Source organism: Trichechus manatus, unplaced genomic scaffold, assembly GCF_000243295.1.
Source record: "Trichechus manatus latirostris isolate Lorelei unplaced genomic scaffold, TriManLat1.0 scaffold00045, whole genome shotgun sequence".
Lineage (NCBI taxonomy): Eukaryota > Metazoa > Chordata > Mammalia > Sirenia > Trichechidae > Trichechus > Trichechus manatus.
Genome location: NW_004443981.1, coordinates 1,968,193 through 1,991,464, shown reverse-complemented (window position 1 = coordinate 1,991,464; position 23,272 = coordinate 1,968,193). Strand labels below are relative to the sequence as shown.

At 45.3% G+C, this 23,272-nt stretch overlaps 1 protein-coding gene across 6 annotated transcripts in view; it reads left to right on the top strand.

Annotated features, from left to right (window-relative positions):
- FOXN3 (forkhead box N3) overlaps window positions 1–23,272 on the top strand; it is a 454,396-nt gene that overhangs the window by 158,170 nt on the left and 272,954 nt on the right. Inside the window, exon 1 of one of the 6 annotated variants that reach the window (XM_023731692.1) lies at window positions 14,685–15,459. The exons of 3 other annotated variants lie outside the window; for them this stretch is intronic. The gene's annotated coding sequence lies outside the window, so the exon portion shown is untranslated. Of the gene's footprint in view, window positions 1–14,684; window positions 15,460–17,973; window positions 18,004–21,420; window positions 21,615–23,272 lie in introns of those variants that run through there. 2 more of the 6 variants (XM_023731691.1, XM_023731690.1) reach the window with 2 other exon arrangements.

Below are 23,272 nucleotides of genomic sequence, written 5' to 3'. Positions count from 1 at the left end.
TTGTTCCTATCACAAGAAAACTGGAAATACGGAATTCAGAACTTCTGGGTTTATTTCTCAGTCCTCTGATTGACTTGCTGGGTGACACGTTGAACTGTTAAATTTCTGTCATGGATAAATGGGAACATGGGCCTTGCGAGTTTTACCCATGGAGTACTGGAGGCCTGTGGTTTGTTCTGAGTTGAAGAAAAGAATTTGGACTTCCACATTGTGTGTGTGGTGGCTGTGTGTTTACAGGAAAAGCATATAAGGTAAAGAGTAACTAATATTAATTGATTGTGAAGAGCGAAATGGATTTTTTTTTTCTTTTTAAATCACAGTTGTTTCATAAGGTTAGGAGATATCCCGAGAACACTGCCACCAGAAATTAAGGTATGGGCAAGGTTTGGATAGAAGAGCTGCATTCCATGGGTAATTTAAGACAGTAACAATGATAGAAAGGAATGCCCGAATTTACAAAGAAGACCTGGTGACACAGTGGTTCAGCGCTCGGCTGCTAACTGAAAGCTCAGCGGTTTGAACTCACCAGCTGCTCTGTGGGAGAAAGATGTGGCAATCTGCTTCCATAAAGATTACAGCCTGGAAACCCTATGGGGCAGTTCTACTATAGGGTCGCTGTGAGTCGGAATCGACTCGATGGCAACAGGTTTGGCTTTGGTTTGGTTGGATTTAGAGAGATGCGCTGCCTGTCGGAAGACATGAAGGATTTTTATGCTTCAGTTCTTCATGAAGTTCTTGTGAAACACACAAGAGAGAAGCAGAGATCACCTCATTTTGAAAACGGAGACACGAAGACATAGAAGGTGACGTTGACACAGTAGTTCTGGGTTAGAGCTGAGGTTTGACTCCAAGATTTCTTATGTAGAGACAGCAGATAAGTTTTCCTCTTTTTCTGTCTCTAAAGCGCCTTGGAGGAAAGCCAGTGATTTTCCTGGGCAGTCAACTGGCAGTGTGGTAGGAGGAGAGAAAGGAAGAGGGCTGGGGAGGGGGAGGAGGCTAGAAAGAATCAGCTCTTACGTATCTGTCTCAAAGACAAGAAACTCTTGGTACGCAGCGTGGTGGCCTAAGGGCAGTGCTGGATGGATGTTAGGGCCTCTTACTTGCGGAGATAACTTCTGCTGGCTTCAGAGCAAACACTGGCTATGCGGAGTGTGTCCTCGGGTTGGCCTGGATCAAGATCTACACAGCACGGTTTTTGTTTTAACAAATGACTTCCTTGGCCTGGGCGTAGGGGTTGGGGTATCAGTTGGAGCTCTCTGATAGATATTTTCATTTGGAATTTATTTCGGGGAATTTTTATTAAGAACAAAATTTTTCTAAGAAAAACCCATTGCCATCGAGTTGACTCCGACTCATAGCGACCCTATAGGACAGAGTAGAACTGCCTTACAGGGTTTCCAAGGCTGTAATCTTTACAGCAGCAGACTGCCACGTCTTTCTCCTGTGGAGTGGCTGGTGGGTTCAAACCGTGAAACAAATAAAAGAGAGATTTTGAGGTTAACAGTGTATCTTTATCGTGTGTGCATAAAAAAAGACACCGAGAATCCACTATGGATGTTTACTTTTAACTGTGGATATCTATAGTCAAGCAAAACGGACTGGGAAGCAGAGAGACACAGGTTCGGTGTGGGCCGCTGTTCATTTGGAAAGACTGGGTTTTCTGTGTTGCATCCTGGGAACCTTCTGGGTTCCCAGGGAGTGGGATGTGGTTCCTATATGTTTAGATGGTACCAGGTTGCCACTGAGTCGATTCTGACTCCGGGCGACCCCATGTGTGTCAGAGTAGCACTCTGGTCGGTAGGGTTTTCTTTTTTTATAGTTTATTTATTTTTTGTTGTTGTTGAAAATATACACAGCGGAACACACACCAACAGTTTCTACTTGTACGATTCAGTGACATCGATTACATCCATTGAGATGTGCAACTGTTCTCACCCTCCTTTTCCCAACTGTTCCTTCTCCGTGAACATAAACTCACTGCCCCCTAAGGTTTCGATGTAATCTTTGAGTTGCCCAGATAGATAGATGTTAATTAAAACAGCATAATGCTTAAGGCAGACATTCTTTACTAGTTAAGCTAAACTGTTATTTGGTTTTAAGAAGACTTCAGAGGATATTTTTGGTTGAAGGTTTAAAGATTGTCTCAGGGCAATACACAGGGTTTTCAATGACTGATTTTTCAGATGTAGCGTTCCAGGCCTTTCTTCTGAGGCACCTCTGAGTGTACTCGAACCTCCAACCTTTGGGTAGCAGCCTAGTGAGTTAACCGTCTATGCCACCCAGGGACTCGTTTGGACGGCAGGGAGTTGGTAGCTCTCCTTGTGGCAATGTTGGGTGCCATGCAGTATTTTTCAACAGGAGGATGTTGGAGGGGGCCTGGTGAAAGTTCTGAAGCACACTTTATACAGCGTGGGGTTGCCAAATACCTCAGCAAACTTCAAGTCCAGCCCTCAGTTCTTCATTAAAACACCTACTGAGGGATTCTACAATTTCCCCCTCAACAAACACACGTCTCTCTGGAGAAAATGCTAGGCTTCTCACTCTCATAATCGATGGTAGGGGATAGAAATCAGGATTACCTTTCCGAAGAACAATTTGCCAGTGTGTATCTATAAAGAAAATATCAAATCCCACTTCTCTGACACCAAATGTATGCGGAAAATATCAAATCCCATTTCTCACTTCTCTGACACCAAACTGTTGCTTTGTCCAAACCAGTTTATTATCAGTTCTGCTCACTTCTGTTCTGATACCAGCCACACTCCCTTCTCTGACCCTAACCACTGCACCCCCTGACCCTAGAACTGCCTCCATAGGGTTTTCAAGGCTGTGACCTTTTGGAAGCAGATGGCCAGGCCTTTCTTCTGAGACACCTCTAGGTGGGTTCAAACCACCAACCTTTTGGTTAGAAGTCCAGTGCTTAACTGATTGTGCCACACAGGGACTCCATCTATGTACAGTCCAGCTGGCTAAAAAGGAGCATTTCTTATTCCAGCCATGAAACAGTGGTATACCGAGCAAGGCAGGACTTCTTGCCCTTCAGAAAACAAATAGCCGGCTCTTCTCATAGCGTGGCCAAAGTGCCTATGCTGAGGTGTTAGCTAATTATTTGTGATGCTGTTGCCACCCATGACTAATCCTATTTTATGAATGAAGTGGTAACAGAGAGGTAAAAATACTTGCATGACCTCACAAAGCTGAACAGCACTTGAACCCAAGTTTCCTCCTGCTATCTTGTTAGGAAACTGTTCCTTTTAAACCATGAGTCATAGCCATCAGGGACCTCTGTTAAATTTCTGATGGCTTTGTAGACCCTATGGTTTCTGTTGCAACTACTCGATTCTGCCCTTGTAGCATTAGAGCCGCCATAGTACACAAGCAAATGAGTGTGACTGTGTTCCAATAAAACTTTATTTACAAAAACAGGCAGGATTTGGCCCACAGGTTATAGTTTGCTGACCCCTGCTACTGAAGGTTTTCTCCTCTCTGTTCTTGATGTTGAGCTGGAAAGTCAGCTTGGCTATAAGAAACTTTCAGTTTGAAAACTTAGCAGGCCCCGCAGTTGGGTGTAGGCTAATGTGTAAATTATGTCCATGGCTGGGAAGACTGGCTAGTTAGGATAAAGTTGGGAAATTGATTTTCAAGCAATAGATTATATGTACCTTAACACGAGCCAGTCAGTCCATGAACATGGGCCCTAGGTCACAAGAGAGACATGGAGTGGGGAAGACGTTTTGCATTATGAAGGAGTCAGGGCACTTGCAGTCCCTAAACTAACCAGCGCTGGGTGTGTTCTCCACTACTGAAGGGCAGATTGGCATCGTCTTCCTGCACATCCAGAATGTTCCATTATGCACAGAGTCGACACCATATTCCACGGGCTCTCCCATGTCTCACATCTGAAAATCATAATCATGACGATTGTGTTACCCTGAGCTCCCTCCCTGCTCACACCATGGCCCACCGCAATAAGCTGTTTTTATTGGCGGCACAAAGCTAGGAGCAATTTGTCCCATCTGCGTTGAGGTAACGCTGGCATCTTAGGAAGTGTTACTAGAGATGGCTGATAGCCTTCTTCTGAGAGGAACGTGTTGTTGTTAGGTGCCGTTGAGTTGTTTTTTTGGACTCATGGTGACCCCATGTGACAGAGTAGAACTGCCCCATAGGCTGTAATTTTACGGGAACAGATCACCAGGTCTTGCTCCACAGAGCCCCTGGATGGGTTCGAACCACCAGCCTTTTGCTTAGCAGCCCAGCAATTAACTATCGCACCACCAGGGCTCCTTGATAAAAATCTGAGAAAAAAATGTCCTGAAAGCTAACTGCCAATTCCTTTAGGTTACCCATCGTGACTCCCGGGGAGGAACATGCACATTCTCCAAGGGCAGTGGTAGGTACAAACTGGGCTGGAATGTGAGATTTTGGTCATTATGGTCAGGTAAGTTTATTTCAGCTTTGCTGTTTTAAGAGCCAAATGCTGTTTGTCCTTCTTTCAACAGAGGCTTGGGGGCGCAGGGCAGAGCAGGACCAAGGACTGAAAAGTTTTTCAATGGTCTTTCGGGAATTGTAGAAAATACTGGGAAATTCTAACGAACTCTAAGGAAGAATTTTAGTGATTTCTTTATAGCTTAAACTGTAAAGAAAGAAACGAGAGGAGGGTTTAATCATTCTGCTTAGAAGAAAACAGACCAGTTTTAGGCAAGTTTAATGTATTAGGACGGGAATGAGAGACATAAATAAAGAGCAAATAATATTTCAAGTCAGCTCTGAACTCTCCTTCTATTATAATTCTTTTTATATTATACAGAATAATAGCAAATGCTTGTATAGCATTAATGTTGTTCCATGGGTGGTACAAATGGTTAATGTACTCGGCTGCTAACCAAAAGGTTGGAGGTTCAAGTCCATCCAGAGATGCTTCAGAAGAAAAGCCTGGTGATCTACTTTTTAAGTTCTACTCTGATACACATGAGGTCACTATGACTCAGAATTGACTTGATGGCAACTGATTGGTTGTGCCATGCTAGATACTTTACATATGCCAGCTTATGTAATTATTTAATATTCCTCGCAGGTCCCTGGGGGCACAGATGGTTTGCACTAGAGTACTGACCTAAAGGAAACCCTGCTGGCATAGTGGTTAAGAACTATGGCTGCTAACCAAAAAGGTTGGCAGTACAAATCCACCAGATGCTTCTTGGAAACCCTATGGGACAGTTCTACTCTGTCCTATAGGGTCGCCATGAGTCGGAATCGACACCACAGCAACGGATAACAGGTAACTGACCTAAAGGTTGACGGTTCAAAGCCACCTAGTGGCATTGCAGAAGAAACCCAGCAGCACTGCAGAAGAAAGGCCTGACAGTCTGCTTCCATAAAGATTATAGCCAAGCTGAAGGCTGTGGGGACCATGGTCTTAGGGAACATCTAGCTCAATTGGCATAGCATAGTTTATGGAGAAGATGTTCTACATTATACTTTGATGAGTAGTGTCTGGGGTCTTAAAAGCCTAAGATACTCCACTGGTCTCACCCCTTGGGGAGCAACGGAGAATGAAGAAAACTAAGGACACAGGGGAAAGATTAGTCCAAAGGACTGATGTACCACATCTACCACAGCCTCCACCAGACTAAGTCCGGTACAACTAGATGGTGCCCAGCTACCACCACTGACTGCTCTGACAGGGATCACAGTAAAGGGTCCTGGACAGAGCCAGAGAGAAATGTAGAACAAAATTCTAACTCACAAAAAAAGACCAAACTTACTGGCCTGACAGAGACTGAAGAAACCCTGAGAGTATGGCCCCCGGATACCCCCTTTTAGCTCAGTAATGAAGTCGCTCCTGTGGTTTACCCTTCAGCCAAAGATGAGACAGGCCCATAAAACAAAATGAGACCAAGGGGGCACAACAGCCCACTGGCAAGGATGAGAAGGCAGAAGGGGACAGGAAAGCTGATAACAGGGAACCCAAGGTCGAGAAGGGAGAGTGTTGACATGTCATGGGGTTGTTACCAATGTCATAAAAAAAAATGTGTACTAACTGTTGAATGAGAAACTAGTTTGTTCTGTAAACCTTCATCTAAAGTACAATAAAAAAAATAGTAATAATAAAAAAAAGATTACAGCCAAGAAAACCCTATGGAGAGTTCTGGTCTGTAACACATGGGGTCACCATGAGTCAGAATAGACTCAACAGCAACTAACAACAACACAGTAGCTAGTATTGTACTTGTCCATTTTACAGGGGAGGGCACTAAGGCACTGCCATGGATTGAATTATGTCCCCACAAAATATCTGTCAATTTGGCTAGGCCATGATTCCCAGTATTGTGTGATTGTCTACCATTTTGTCACCTGATGTGATTTTCCTATGTGTTGTAAATCCTATCTCTGCGATGTTAATGAGATGGGATTAGTGGTGGTTACGTTAATGAGGCAAGACTCAATCTACAAGATTAGACTGCGTTTTAAGCCAACCTCTGTTGAGATATTAAAGAGAGAAGCGAGCAGAGAGACATGGATGCCTTAGACCACCAAGAAAGTAATGCCAGGAGAATAGCGCGTCCTTTGGATCTGGGGTCCCTGCACTGAGAAGCTCCTAGTCCAGGGAAAAATTGATGACAAGGACCTTCCTCCAGAGCTAACAGAGAAAGCCCTCCCCTGGAGCTGATGCCCTGAATTTGGACTTTTAGCCTACTAGACTGTGAGAGAATAAACTTCTGTTTGTTGAAGCCATCCACTTGTGGTATTTCTGTTATAGCAGCGCTAGATGACTAAGACAGGCACAGAGAGAGCCAATGATTTGCCCAAATTGTATTTCTTCTAATGGATGTGTTGCTTCACAGAGCAGATGGATCCATCCCATTCAACCCCTCACTCAGCAAAGATTTCTAACTCTTCATGTGTGGTGGGCATGTCTTTGCCTATTTAGCTTGCTCAGAAGACCTGAGTGTTTCCCAGTGGGTCACTGTGGCCAACAGCAGTGTTGGGTGCAATGAAGGAGAACTCCCTGTGGGAAGTTCACCTCCATGAACTGACTTCAGTTCAGAGAACAGACCTGTTTCTCAGGGGTGAGTCTATTGCATAAGCTCGCGTGACTGGTGGAGCAAATCAGAAAGCCCATGTTTTCATTTACAGTGAGAGGTATTCCTGCCTCATGAAAGTGTGCGTGGGGATGGAGACGGGAAAGTTGGATGATTTGAGTGTTGAGTGCCATTGGAAAAGTCACCTGGCCACACAGCCCTCTGTGCAAATAGATGCCATTGTTGCTTGGACCTAACCCTCCAGGCCAGGGTTCATGCTGCTAGCCTGCTGTATGGGCAGGGAAGAGGCTGACCCAGCTGGGGTTCCAGGTCTCACCTTTGTAAGGGCCCTGCAGTACCCCTCACCCCCACCCTGAGCCCACTTCCACCCTCTTCCTCCTCTAGGGAGGATGGTTTATTTCTTTAGATATGTTGACGCAGGTACCCGCCAGGCCCTGCAGGTTTGGAGCCCGGCCTCTCTCTCTGGACTTTGCATATCTATACCCTGATCCTGTACCTGCTGGTTAACCCTGCTGAGGGAAGGCCCTTTCTACTCAAGCTAGTGGGGGTGAACCAGAGTGCTGATAATTAGCACTGATACCATTTTAATAGTAGAGAAAGGCATTGTGTTCCACTGGTCCTGGGGACTCCTCCTGGCACAGCTAATCACTGCCCCAGCAGAAAATGAGTGACACATAAAATAGCAGGTCCATTCCTTCTGAGCAGGGGGTAGAGATCATGGAGGGCCCAGGTAGCTGGGGAGGAGGCCTCGAGGGAAGGGCCTCAGGGGAGAGGTGGGGTTCTGGTGAACTGCGTCTGTGGCCAGTTCGCAAAGCATTATGCAGATGCAACTTTTGTGGTTCTGAATGTTGTTGTTGTTGTTATAGAGGCTAAGAAAGGGGCAAGGGCCAAGCAGGTTAAAACCGGAAAAACCAAATCCATTGCCATCCAGTAGATTCTGACTTGTGGTGACCCTATAGGACAGAGTAGAATTGCCCCATAGGGTTTCCAAGGCTATAATCTTTATGGAAGCAGACTGCTTTATCTTTCTCCCATGGAGTGGCTGCTGGGTTCCAACCACCAACCTTTTGGTTAGCAGCCCGGCGCTTTAACCACAGCGCCACCAGGGCTCCTACAAACAGATTGGGGAAGAGCAAAGGCATCTGGGGGGAGGGAAAGCAGGGCCCTGTTTAGGCGTCCTGGTGGCCCGGCGGAGCCCTGATGGTGCATTGGTTAAGAGCTCGAATCCACCAGCTGCTCCTTGGAAACCCTATGGGGCAGTTCTACTCTGTCCTATAGGGTCGCTCTGAGGCGGAATTGACTTGATGGCTGTGGGTGGGTTTTGGGTGGTGAGGCGGCTGGGACCAGGCCTTGGGGAGGAGAGTTGGAGATGATGAAAGCAGAGGCCTCAGCTATGCGCTCACCTACCCTCGACCCAGGGCTTCCTTTTGCCCGGTCAGACCAGCGCCCTGTGTGTTTGCCCCTGAAGAGGGCAGCGTTCAGCTCTCACTGTGGCTTGGACATGTGGACCCATTGTCGCCATAGTGTCTGTCTTGCTGCAGTCTGATAGGCATCACCTAAGACAAAAATAACATCAACGGAAAGAGCCAGCTAATGACTAAGAGGTTATGGCCAAAAGGTGACTCAGTGCATGGTCCCACTGCTGCCAGTCAACAAGGGTAGAGCCCAGCTCTGCAGTGAATTGACATGGGGGTTCTCTCTGCTCAACAGGTTTGAGTTACTCCCTTATCCCAAAGCCCTGTGAGCCCTACCTGGAAGCTGTGACTGCAGCCAGAGGCTCAGAAGGCACGCCTCCATGGGAGAATGGGTGGGAGGTGGACAGGCTAAGAAGCAGAACTGGCCCGACAGGTTGGCACCCTGGTTAGGAGTCCTCAGAATCCGACTGCTGGGTTTAATCTGGCTCTGCTGCTCCTTAGCTAGGTCAGTTTTGGCAGGTTGTTTTAACCTCCTTAAGGCCTATGTCCCTCATCATAAAGTGACAGTAACAGTACCTACCTCAAAGAACTGTTGGCAGAGTTGGAGGAGATAATCCTTATAAAGCTATGAGCCCAGTACATAGCAGGTAGACACGGGGGTAGACGTGGGGCCCTCTTTAACAACAGGAGCCAGCTAACAAAAAGGTTGGAAGTTTGAGTCCACCCAGAGGCACCATGGAAGAAAGGCCTGGCGATCTACTTCTGAAAAGTCACAGCCATTGAAAACCTTATGGAGCACAGTTCTATGACACACATGGGGTCACCATGAGTCGGAATCCTCTTGATGACAACTGTTTTTTTTATCTTTTAAGAAAAGAATGTAAAGTTACAAATACAAAACCAAGTGTACCAGTGAGCATTTATTTCGAATGAGAAAATAAAGCACAAAAAGGTGTATGTTTAAAAAGCTGACAAGACAATCATCACAAAATCCAGGAAAAAAAATATTACTAATCAGCTGTTTGACATGCTTTTGCATTACTTTTTTTTGGTACTTTTTTTGGCTGCATACTCTGATCATTTCTTCATATGACAATGAGTTTGGAATGCCATTTTCTCTAGAGAGAATCGCAAGAATATGCACTTATTCCTCTAGCGTAGTTGGCTGGATTTTTTTTTTTTTTAATTGATAGTTTAGGAAAAAAATGTTAGCTTCACAACTCGTTATTGAGCTCTAAGGTTTCATGCTATTTTAAGTTTTCTTGTGACTAATTGTAAATAGAAGAGATGCTCATTTAGCCCATTGCCAGGGCCTCAATATTTTCCCCAATATTTTATGGTAAATCCTTCTGTGAGTACTGAATAAATGTTAACTAAATTGGAATGTGTATTATATATATACATAGATATTTAATATTGGGAGCTTGGGTGGCAAAAGTGGTTTGCAATCGTCTGCTAACCTAAAGGCTGGCGGTTAGAACCCATCCAGCAACTCCATGGAAGAAAGGCCTGGCAATCTGCTTCCATAAAGATTACCCAAAAACCAAACCAAACCCATTGCCGTCAAGTCGATTCCGACTCATAGTGACCCTATAGGACAGAGTCGAACTGCCCCACAGGGTTTCCAAGGAGCACCTGGTGGATTTGGACTGCTGACACCTTTTGGTTAGCAGCCATAGCACTTAATCACTATGCCACCAGGGTTTCCGTAAAGATTACAGCCAAGAAAACCCTATGGAGCAATTCTACTCTGTAACACATGGGGTCATCATGAATTGGGGAGTGATTTGACAGCAGCTAATAGCAACAACAATATATGTAACATTTATTGACATTTCATCTTTTTCATTTTATAGTTTTGCAATTATTAAAGAATGTATTCTCATCCACACTGAATATAATCTTCCAATTAGTTAAATTTAAACAACAGTCATTCATTCAACCTCATTTGTTAACCGTCTATATTGCTCAGCCTACTTCACATTGGTTATTGGGAGTGTTGAATGACATGAAGCAGGTAAAACACTCAGCACAGTGTCTGGCATATAGTAACTGCTCAGTATACGTAGCCATTATGACCATCATCATCCCATCATCAGCCCCTGACCCTGGGCTGGGCACTTAGGCATATAAAGATGAGGCGCTGTGCCCCTGCCAGGTGGCAGTGGGCCCAGCCCCAGGTCAAGCTGGAGACCTAAGTGGGAGTCATGTTTTACCTCAGGTTCTAAATAGAGCTAAATCTGTTCAGCTCCTTCTCCATCAACCAAGCATTCTCCATGGTTAATCTCCATTCAGGAATTCTCCATTCATCAATAATACTCTATTAACACGGCCACATTTACACGAGTGCTCTTTGATCAATGATGACATATAATTTGGTAGTTTTCTCCCAAATCTTTTTATTCTTATCAAGTCTAGCCATTCAACTTGTCAAAATCATGCTTTCTCTCCAAATATGGTAACACTAAAGACTTAAGTGTGGCAAAAACCGCCGTGGACAGGGAGTTAAAAAACCCGCTTGGGCACTGACTCACCATGTCTACTGGTTGGGATGGTTTTGGTTGCAAGTGACAGAAGAGTCAACTCAGACCGTCTTAAACAACAGAGGAAATGTGTTGGCTCCTGTAGCAAGTCCTGGCTGGACCTACCCATTCTTTAACCAATCCAACATCCCAAAGCTGGGGATGGGATGGGTCCCACCCAAAACACAAGACTGGGAGTTGGGGGCACTGTTGGGAAGGGAGTAGACACAGCAGAGGAAACCAAAAATATGTATCCTGACATGTATCCCTAAATCATACCACTTCTCTGGGCCTCAGTTGCCTCGTTTGTAAAAGGAGGGGCTTGTAGGACATCATTAGTGAAGTCCTTCCTAAGGCTAACCTTTTAGATTTTGTTTTCTTCTTACGTGAATTGGTTTATTTAATGAATAAACAAAAACTTTCCTGGCCAGTTCTATCAAGCTAAGACTGAAATTAGTAAATAAATAGCTCTGTTTAGATTAACGGAAACCCTGGTGGCATAGTGGTTAAAAGCTGTGGCTGCTAACCAAAAGGTTGGCAGTTCAAATCCACCAGGTGCTCCTTGGAAACTCTGTGGGGCAGTTCTACGCTGTCCTATAGGTATAGGGTCAGTATGAGTCAGAATCGACTCGATGGCAATGGGTTTGGTTTGGTTTTGGTTTAGATTAAATGATAAGTCAGGGCAGTCAGGCTTAGGCAATTTTCTCCTGCCCATGAGTTGTTGACTTTGATAAGAAGAGTGAACAATGGTGGGTTTGAAGGAGGAGCCCTAGGAAACAGCATATGAAACCTGCTCTGCATTAGGAAGTGTATCTTCTGTGCATCTAACCCAATGTGGTCGTTCATTCAGAAGAGATTCGGGAAGGTCTGGGCAGGGCTTAGTTTTCTTAATATAACCATTGGAGACTCTGCTGCAATGCTGGTGTCACCAGGAAGCCAGAGAGGTTTAATTTGGATTCAGAGGGAGCTGGTGTTGGCAGACACTGAAGAGTTCCTCTAAATGGCAGTGGAATCAGATCCTTGTGGATAGTTGAGGGTTTCTCAAGAACAAAACCACAGACCTCAGCTTTCTACTTCATCTACTTTTTATGGAACCTTTTGCTAGTTTTGAGACAAGTTTCCAGTAGTGGCACCAGGAAAACTTTTAAGGAAGCATCTAGGGGTAGTTTGTGAGGGAATGAGCTCCTTGGCTTTGGACCAAAAGCTATTTGGGAGTGTACCATGACTGTGACAATAACATGGATGTGGGAGATGGCAGTGAGCGAAGGGAGCCTGTATCCCCTCAATCTTAAGACTATAGGGTTTGTGTGACCTAGTAGGGAAATTTACCCTCCTGTCCAGGATATATGGAAAACAAAGTTAATCTGATTAGTAGTACAACCAATGTATTCTCATCATGGCTGGCTAATTTTTGAATTTATAGAGTTGGCCGAGGTTGACCTGTGCCTTGACCTCGTTCTCTATGTTATTCAGTAGATAGATAGATAACCGAATTTCTATGCAAATAACGTGTGCCTTCTGCATTTGTTTGCCAGCCACACCCTCCCTCCCCCCAGACGCAAGCTCACAAGTGCAGCCATGCCAGTCCTTTTCCACATGTAGCTGTAAAAATATTAACATAGCATACTTACGAAAATAATCTTGAGGGGGAGCGTTATTTGTGTAAAAATATGGTAGATAGCTGCTGTAGAGTCCACTTATGGTGACCTTATGTACAATGGAACGAAACATCACCCAGCCCTGCGTCATCCTCACAATCACCAGCATGTATGAGTCCTTTGTTACGGCTGTTGTGCCAATCCATCTCACTGAGGGTCTCCTTCACCTTCTGGTCCTCTACGTCACCAAACATGATGTCCTCTTCCAGTGATTGTCTCTTTCTGATGACGTGTCCAAAGTAAGTGAATTGGACAGTGTTCTGTTGTGATCCATAAGGTTTGTATTGGCTAATCTTTGGAAGTAGATCACCAGGTCTTTCTTCCTAGCCTTAGTTTGGAAGGTCCACTGAAACGTATCCATCATAGGTGAACCTGCTGGTATTTGAAATATCGGTGGCATAGCTTCCAGCATCACAGCAACACGCAAGCCACCACAATATAACAAACTGACAGACAAGTGGTGGATAATATACAGTAGCTTTTGGGAAACAGTTCTGGTGTGGTAGTCAATTGCTATTTCTAAACTAGCAAATGGTAAGCACCTAACTGTGTGCAAAGAATAAAAGAAAGAGTTTGTGTCTAGTCAGATGTCTGCTTGTGAAGTATTAGCTTGAATTGAAATCATAGGATCTTTATCCTTGTGGCAGTAGATTACTAACAAGGGTTCATTTAGCGGGTTGTTGAGGAGCGGAGTGGGGACTGGAGAAAGAGTAGATTGCTCTATAGTTGCCTAGGGCAACTTCACAGCTGCCCATTTCCTCTGAAGGTCTAGGCGGGAAATGGGAGTAGCTGGAGATTTCAGGCTTGGCCTCTGGAGCTCTCAGCTGTCATGAGCTTTCTTCCAAACCTTTGTGTTGTAAGATTTCAGACAGAAGCACAGTGTGCTGGTGTGTAACCAGCTATGTTGGGGCATTGCCTGGATCTTTCAGTATTGTGTATATATGTTTGTCCATGTAATCAATGGTGTCTATGTCTGTGTAAGCATTAGGAACTAAGCTTGTGAGAGTGGAAAGAGGTGTTTATGTTTAGTAGCCCATTAGAAAAATGCTATGCAAAACCCAAACCAAAAAAAAAAAAAAAAAAAAAGCAAAAACTATGGGGAAGAAGCCCAGGAGGTAGATAATAGGCAGCAAGTTAACATTCTTGGAAATTAGATCTTGGAGAGTATAAATAGGTAGGGGAGTGTAGTACTTAAGAGGGTGGGCTCTGCAGCCAAAATAACCTAGGGGGTCTTAAATTTCATCTCACTTCTATAAGCACCAGAGTTCCCGGGTGCTGCAAACGGTTAACACGCTTGACTGCTAACCGAAAGATTAAAGGCTGAGCCGACCCAGTGAGAAATCAGCCACTGAAAACCCTGTGGAGCACAGTTCTACTCTGACACACGGGAGGTCACCATTAGTCAGAGTCAACTTAACAGCAACGGGTTTTTCTTTGAGAACCAGCTGTTGATCACTGGCAAATTTTTTAACCTCTTCAAACCTCAGTGTCTTCATCTGTAAAATGGGGATGAGAGCACCTATCCTGGAAGGGTCTTGGGAGGATGAAATAAATAATACAGGTAAAGCTCTTGGTATGGTGTCTGGTATGTAGGAAGCACTCGATCAGTCAACGCTTTCGTTGTTATATGTTTGATAATTCTTTGAAGTACTTGGTGTTCGTTGTTCTGTTTTGACTGTTGTTCAGGTGACTTGAACATCCTCAGGCAAGACTGACATCACCTTTGGTCCTTCTTGGGAAAAATCAGGAGCAGGGTGGTGTCAGGACAGGTCTCTGGGCATGCCAGGTTTCCCACCAATGAAGGGAAACGGAACCCTGCCTGTCAGACACGTTTCTAGGGAAGGAGTCGACCCGTGGCTCCCTTCAAAGCGGTGTTCTGCCCCCACCCTTCCACAGAGAAAAGGAGCCCTTGTGGTACAGTGGCTAAGTGCCCAGCTGCTAACCGAAAGGTTGGTGGTTCAAACCCACCAGCCGTTCCACGGACAAACGATATAGCAGTCTGGTTCTGTAAAGATTTAAAGCCTTGGAAACCCTATGGGACAGTTCCACTCTGTCCTATCAGGTTGCTATGAGTTGGAATCAACTCCATGGCAGTAGGTTTATTTGGGGGTAGGGTGGGGTCTCCTACAGAGAAGTGGACGGGAACCCAGTCAGTGGAGATTGGCGGAACAGCTGAGATCTGAACAAGATACCATTTCTGACTTTTCCCTTCTTTGGTTCAAATTGGAGTTTGAAGTCATGTGTTGTTTGATTAAACAACCACCACAACAGCAGCAACAACTGTAAGAACTCTTGCACAGAGGACCGAAAGAATGGCTTCTCACTACACACAGGAAACATGACTAAAGACACGCTGCACACGTGAAGACCGCCAGGATTGCTGTTGGCAGGTGGCAAAGTACTTCGCTGCAAATACTGCAAGACTCCCTTCTCTCGACTTAAAAAAAAAAGTTGCTTTTCAGTTCAGACAACAGAAATGGCTGGACAAGCCTTTAGTTCCTGTGCAAGAAACTGTGAAAACCATATGAGAGATTGTCCTTAAATGGAGACAGAGCTTGGCCCAGTCTCAGTTTGAAGTCCGGTCTTAACTTGCCTCCCTGCGTTATTTCTCATGTTATGCAAGACTCCCCAGCCCAACACCATTCATTTTTCCTGTGTGTGCAAGGGCTCGACTCTGCTTCAAACTTGTTTGCTTTCACTTTTGGTTAGTCAGAACCTCCATCTGGTGGTATTTGAATGTGAGTGTTTTCTGTGGCTCTTTTTCAAAGTATTCAAAGCAATTTAAAATATATAATGTTCCGTGATTTGACCAAGAGCTAATGTAAGTACTTCTTTGGGGACTATTTTTTTAAAAAAATGTGTTAAACAGGTTTGAAACGCTTAACTCTTGTTGTGTCTTGGAAAGCGATACTAAGATTAAAAAAAGTTTGAAAAACATGGGCCTCCTTATCCACACAGTCATAATGCTTTTAGTAGCGACAGGCGTAGGAAAATAGCACAGTTATAAAAACAGAAGAGCCCAAATTCTTTATTTAATATTAAACAGGAAACCGAAAGTCGTCTGCAGCAATGTGGTGGGTTTTCAACAAACCTGCTGTTGTGTTTATCTGTGCTGAAAAGCCTGCATAAGACATTGCTGCTTTTACTCCATTACAGATTATGAGTTTTAATGAAAATCTTAACCAAGACGTGACCATTAAGGCAGGTTCTGCATCGCAGGGTTTTGAAACAACCCGTTTCCACTAGAACCAAAGGGGATTTGGAACCGAACTGAGAACCTCTCCGAGGGTAGGAAAATGCTGGGCCCTTGTGCTCTGCTCTGCCTTTGTGCAGTGCTCTCACCCAAAATGTGCATATGAATTTTCTTCTGAAGACCTGGGCTTCATTTTAAGGTCAGCCTTCAATTTCTAGAGAATATAATTTGCTGCTATTTTTAGAGCATCATGATTGCTCGTAATAACTAATGGGAAAAAAAGTGCAACAGAGAAATAAATGTGTAACAGCTGTGTCTGCTTAAACTTGATTAAAGGCAGTAAAAAAGAAAAAGTAAACAGAAGAATGAGTGTGACAATAGACACAGGAAAGACAAGTATCCCTCTCATTGTGAAAAGTTTTACAGACATAACTTGCTTGCCTTTGGACGCCCGCGATGTCTGTGTTTAAAGTTTACTTTACTATTTGTCTTGAGTGGGATCAGTGTTGTAGTGAATAATTTATAGCCAGCATGAATGAGCTCATTAGTCACCTTTTCAGACTTTAAATGAGTTTTGTGGTTGTCATTACATGAGCCTTCTGTTCAGCCGCTGAACAAAATGACAGTTTGGCAGTTGGCTGCCTTGTTGCAGGGCACGCTGCTTCCCTGCAGGTCTGCGCTGGCTTTTCTATTTCATTGAAACCTTCCCTCTCCCCCTCTGGGCTGGTCCAGCAACTTGCGCATTTCAGAAGGCTTTTGCACCCCAAGTTTAAATGAAAAGTTTTTGGGAGATTAAAAACAAAACAAAACAAATCGTTCACTTATGTCGGCCAGAGAGAATAAAGTGGATGGAATGAGCATTCTAGCAACAATTGGGTATTTATACCCTTTTGTGTTTGGTTTGATATCCAAGTTACTCAAAAGCTGCAAGCTGGGGAGTAGCTGTAGAACAGCTGAGCCAGCCAGGCTCTCAGGTGATGGTGGCAGGCAGTTCAGGCAAGGGGATGTTCATGGAGTCTGGAGAGAGAAGGATGCTTCAGAGTAAGACTGCATTGTCACAGTTCTGCACATTGATATGATGTGGATGGTGCAAGTGGTTATGCGCTTGGCTATTAACCGAAAGGTTGGCGGTTTGAATCGACCCAGAGATGCCTCGGAAGAAAGGCCTGGCAATCTACTTGTGAAATATCACAGCCATTGAAACCCTACGGAGCACAGTTCTACTCTGAAACACATGGGGTTTGACTTGACGATTTCCAGGGCCAAAGAAGACCACGTGTTTGCCTACAGAGGGGTAGACAAGATGACCTTTTGAGATCCCAGCCATCTCAACCTCTCCCCAGGCCAAGTGATTATGAGAAAGTGGAACTGTTGTAGCTGCCTCCTCGCTGTGCCCTTGCAGACTTGCCTGGGAGGCTGGTATGTGGGGAAGACGAGCTTGGGCATGCCAAGAGCAGGTGGGACTTCTTTGGAAAGGATATCATGAGGTTCATCTCCCCTTTGAACCTGGCCTGGGCAGCCACAGAGAGTTCTGACATTCACTCCTGGGAAGTGGACTCTACCAGGAAGTTCAAGACGCTGTCCATGCCCACCTTGGCCCTTGAGTGGCCTCTGCTGGCACGCATGGTGGACGGGTGCTTGCACGGGGGTGTCTCAGCCAAGCTCCTGGGCCTCTATTCTAAGTCTTCCTGACATTTGCTCTGAGCAACAGGCACTAATTGCTGCCGTCACCAACGTGGGCAGCACCCCCTTCTGGGTTCCATATTGTTAGACAGCTGGCCTAGCCCTGTGTGAGGCATGTAGGAAAGATGCTCAGTATTCCTCTCTGGAAGAAATGCCAACTGAAAAAGGACGCCTGGTTGTTTGGGGGCCAAATCTTTGAAATCAGTCAGAGTCATGCGTCTTTGAGTACCGAGAAATGAGGTGCTGTTGAACGCCCCCACAGACTGAGAATTCGCAATCCATTTGGCTACTTCCTTTCCAGGCCCCACCCCTCATGAGATTAAGCCCTCACGTGAAGTCATGCTTCACAATTTAAGGGCACATTTTAAGTGCACCTGAATCGCAATATTAAAGGCATAAGAAAGACTATTTTTGGAAGGAATGGGGGTTTCAAAACGGAAAGTGTTGGTGAACTTCGCTAAGCCAGTCGAGGAGAAGAGACTACTTCAGGTTTGGCTCTTGTAATAAGTTGAATAAATCGCTAATCTCCAAATAAGAACTTTGTACAGCAGGGAAACAATGCTGGTGATATTTTAATCCATGTGCTGTTTGCCAGAGAGTTCATCAACTTAGGAGCTTTTACCCTGTTTAAAAAAGACAATCTTGAAGAGAAGAATTGATTGTTTTCTTTCACATCCCTCTGAAAAAGAAAAATGAGGGAAGTTATTTCTTGGCATAGTTGAGAGTTTGGCGGACTTGGCCACAGAAACCCGTAAGACTGTGGTACTTGCTGTACTCACTGGAGAAAGGAAAAGAAAAGCTCTTGAAAACTTTGGAGGTGGAAAGGGTTGGTGATGCTACTTTTCTTTGACTAATCTGTATAGTTAGTAGATTCCAGGTTGAGAGAGAAGGAGAACTAGAAACAGGAGTGTATTTCTTTTTCTGTTAAGTGATCTATATTTTTGATTACCACTGTACCCGATGCTGTGAGCAGAAACGAGGTATAAGACAGGGTTGTTGCCTTTCAAGGCACTTACAATCTCTTTGGTTCTCAGTATCTAGTTGATTTGGTTTTTTTATTACAATAATTGTTGTTGTTAGTTGGAGTCGAGTTGGCTCTGACTGCTGGTGACTCCATGTGTAACAGAATGAAACCTTACCTGGTCCTGCGCTATCTTCATGATCGTTGGTATGTTTGCATCCATTGTTGCAGCTACTGTGTCAATCCATCTCACTGAGAGTTTCCTTTGCTGGCCCTCCACTTTAACAAACATGATGTCCTTCTCCAGAGATTGGTCCCTCCTGATGACACGTCCAAAGTAAGTTACTCAAAGTCTTGGACAATATTCTCTTGTGATCTATAGGGTTTTCACTGACTAATTTTTGGAAGTAGATCACCAGGCCTTTTTTCCGCATCTTAGTCTGGAAGCTCCACTGAAACCTGTCCACCATGGGTGACCCTGCTGGTATTTGAAATACCGGTGGCATAGCTTCCAGCGTCATAGCAACACACAAGCCACCACAGTACGACAAATTGACAGATGGGTGGTGGATTACAATGTAACATCATTGCAATGATACACCATACCCATTAATTATGACATCAAAAATGAACTTTGGTTCTCTGCAAGTAGTGTCTTTCCATTCAGGCTTTTTTTTTTTTTTAATTGTTGTAGTTTAAGTGAAAGTTTACAATTCAAGTCAGTCTCTCATAAAAATTTAAACATACATTGTTATGTGACCCTAATTGCTCTCCATATACTGTAACAGCAAACTTCCATTCAGTTTTAAAGTTCCCTTTTCCTTCCTCCTCTTTTTCCTCGTCACGGTGTTTCCTCCTTTGAGCCCCACTGCTTCCATCCTTCCTGCCTTTGATCCCCAAGAAGTTCTCTAAGAAGAAGCCAAACGCTCTAGGTTGATCTGAACTCTTTCTTAGTTCCTACAGACAACATGGCTGTCAGGTCTGGAGCCAGACTCTGTGAACTCAAATCCCAGCCCCATCACTTACCAGCTGTGTGACTTTGGGCAGGGGGCCAAACCTCTTGGTGTCCCTGGTTCCTCATCAGTAAGATGGGTTCCTCATCTGTAATAGTACCTACCTCCCAGGGTTGATGTGAAGCTCAAACAAGTGATTATCTGTAAAGCTTTACCAGCTGGTACCAAGGAAGTGCTATGTAAGTGGTGGTTAAATAAATAAACGGGGTCCAAGATCTCAGATAGTGGCAGCCTCGTCTCGCGCGAGCTCCTAGCTTCAGGAAGTAACCTAGGCGGGCAGGAGAAGCAGGAGAATTTCTGGCAGCTCAGGGTGTCCTCGGCTGAGTGTAGATTTTCTACCAGGTTTGAAAAAACAAGATGCATCCACATTTGGTCTCTCATTAGCATGCCTGGTAAAGTAGAGGGTCAGCGAAAAAGAAGAAGACACTCAACAAGATGGATTGACACAGTGGCTGCAACGATGGGCTCAAATGTAGCAATAATTGTGAGGATGGTGCAAGACCAGGCAGTGTTTCCTTCTGCTGTACATAGGGCTGCTATGAGTCGGAGCTGACTTAATGGCACCTAGCACAAGCATAATTTGTTACAGAAAAACAGTCAGAAATAGAGAGCAAATGTTTCCCCTCTCACAAAATCTTAATTGGAGAGCATTTTCCCTCATCACTGAGCCTACAGAAGCCTTTGTAGAGCGTTTGATACTCAAAACCTCTACAATGATGATAGACCTCGCAACATAGGATATCATATTGGTTATACTTAGCAATTCTCCCATTTACTCAGAGAACCAGCCTTTTCAGGAAAGGACTGTTTTGTCCCTCCTGATTGAAAAGACTTCAAAGCATTTTGTGAAAAGCTTTGCAAACATATTTTCCCCAAAACTCTTTACTTTATGAAATGTTTGCAAATTGTATCACACATACAGTATATGAGAATGTGAAAATGATTCATGAAGGGAAAGCTTCATTTAAAACTACTGGAAACTGCAAATGGAAGCGAACAAAGGGAACATGGGGCCAGCAATTTCCAAAGTTTCACAACTTTAAACAGTGTCCCAGCAAATATCCTACTAATTACATTGTTGCACATTTCAGTTCATTTATTCAGTACATATTTGTTGAGCGTCTTCCATATGTGTCAGGCACTGGGTTAAGTTACTGAAAGCGAGGAAAGCCACCAATGAGATGGATTGACATAATAGCCTCAACAACGGGCTCAAACGTATCAACAATCACGGAGATGGTGCAGGAACAGACAACGTTTCATTCTGTCATACGTAAGGTCGCCACGAGACTCGACGGTACCTAACAACAACATACATTGCTGCAGAAAATAGACACTGGTCCTGCTGCTGTACAGTTTATGGCCTCGTGGGGAAGAAGCAGTCTGCAGAGAGGTCCGTGAAGTCCCTAGTCAGGAAATAAGTGTTTACCAAAGTGAGTAATGGGCACATGTAAGATTCTGCTGTCAAGCATGTTTGCAAGACAGTGGTTTAAACAGTTGAACCTATTTCCTTGGGACTTCTTAGAGTCTAAAGACACACGTGTACTTTTCGAAAGCTCTAGAAAGGGATTGAGAAGGTGGCTGTCCCAAAACTAATTTGACTCCTGCCCCCTGTTGTCAGGGAGCACGTCTCAGAGCTGAGGTCTTGTGGCTTTACACTCAGCCCTCCTTTGACATTTTGCAAAGTTCTGGATTCCTCTTTTCAGCCAGCCAGACAGACATGTGTATCCCGCTCTCCCCATTAGACAGGGCTAGTCCACCACTTCCTTTTCTGGGTGACACTTTCTTAAATCTCTTGCCACATTTGTAATGGAAGAGGGAAATTAAGAAATATGTTTGAGAATACAAGAGACCAAAAACACGCAGAGGGAAAGAAAGGCAAGCTAATTAAAGGCATCTTACCTCACCTTACCCCACCCTCTGCTTTTCTCTGAGTCCGCTTTATGGCTTCTCTTGGCCCAAAGCTTGCTAGGTCTTTAAGTTTTAGTTCACCTAGGAGGACTAGTTCAGACCCTGGAAGCTAAGAGCCTGCATGGAGAGTTTTAAGAATGGCATATTCCATGTGCACTAACCTTCAGCTCACACCTCTTCTTTTGAACTCCAAGGAAGACAGACAAGACTGTAACGTAATGAGATTTCTAGCGGGGAGGGTTGGTGGCTGGTGATGGAAGGGGACATGGTGCAGACAATTTTATCCTCTCCAGGATGGCAGGGGGCTAGCGCAAAGGTTTCTGGGGCCTTGAGAGACACTGGATTGTGCAAATGGTTAAGGCGCTCGTTGCTAACCGAAAGGTTGGCAGTTTGAGTCTACCCAGAGGCACCCTGGAAGAAAAGCCTGGTGATCTGCTTCTGACAGTTAGCCACTGAAAACCCTATGGAGCACAGTTCTAGTCTGACACACATGGGGTCGTCATGGATCAGACTAGAGTCTACAGCAGGTGATGGTGGTGGTTCTTCTGCTGGATTCAGCACCCTCAATGGATGCCCTAATGGAGGGTTGAGACCTGGTGACCTTCACTAGACTGAACCGCAGGAGACCGGAGCTCCCATCCCGGCTTTGTTACTGGTTATGATCCTTAGACTCTCTGGGGTGAGACTTCAGCGATGATCTAGTTGGTCTCTTCCACCTTGAACCTTTAGCTCAGTGACCCTGGTCACATCAAATACTCAGTAATAAAAAGGGCAGAGACTGGAAGCCCCCAGGCTTTCCTGAGCCTCCCGTTGTGAATCATGGCCTGGGCAGGTTTTGCCTTACACCTGATAAATGGTGAGGCCTGTGGGAAGTCTGAAAGACAGGCCCTTGCTAGAGACTTGCCACCATCTTGCTTTGCTAAGAGGAATGTCTCAGATGGATCCAGCTTTCCGTACTGTTTGGAATGAAAAAATTCAGAAACTCTGTGGGGTCCTTCTCCCCTGTGGCTAGGTTGAATGGGGCTGCAAGCCAGAGGAGTTTCTGAGGAAGATTTTTCCTTAGCTCAGAATTGCCTCTCTGCTGGCTCAGGTGGGCTCAGGTGGGGGTAGTGGGAGAAGCGCCCAGGGCTTCTCTTCTGTAAAGGAACCTACGGATTTTAAATCTCTACCTGGGAGTGTTGTACAATCATATTTTATGTCACCAGCAGGGTGTCCTGTTAGACTCTGCCCTTTCCTTCTCTCCAAAGGCAGCTGGTTGGCGCGGCTGTAGTTGCGGGGGGTTCTCTGAAGGTGTCTAGACTTGAGTGGTGGCTTTGCCGGTTGCTGCGTGGCCCTGAGAATTGTCAGTCTGGTTCACAAGAGCCCCAGATAGGAAGATGAGACTTGTTTTCGCTCGAGGCCTAGAACTGGACCCAAGGGTGGAACACAAACCGCTGGAGAGGCCTCACCCCTCTAGGACAGGCCTTTGCTTGGTAATGGCCACCCTCTTGCTTTTGGAAGACACACAACATGAGAAGGGGCCACCTGGGCAGAAGGTGGCGGTGCCTTTGTGACTTCCCTCCACAGGCACGAGGTGGGCACTGGCAGAGGGCTCCAGAGGGCCCTGGGCGTCCCATCAGGACGCCCTAGTTTGGGAGAAGAAGTGGAATCTCTTTCCCCCCCTCGCGAGCCTCGCCTGCATAGTAATTCTTTTTATTTTTACTTTCGAGCCATGTAAGGCATGCGGATGGGGTAGGAGCGTTCGTTCCGGCGACACGTTGCCAGAGGCGCAGCGCCCGCCCGCCCGTGTGGCCCGAGACTGGGGAGGGGACAGGCCGGGCGCCGCCGGCCCCACCTGCCCCCACTGCCCACGGTCGAAGCCGCCCGGGGCCGC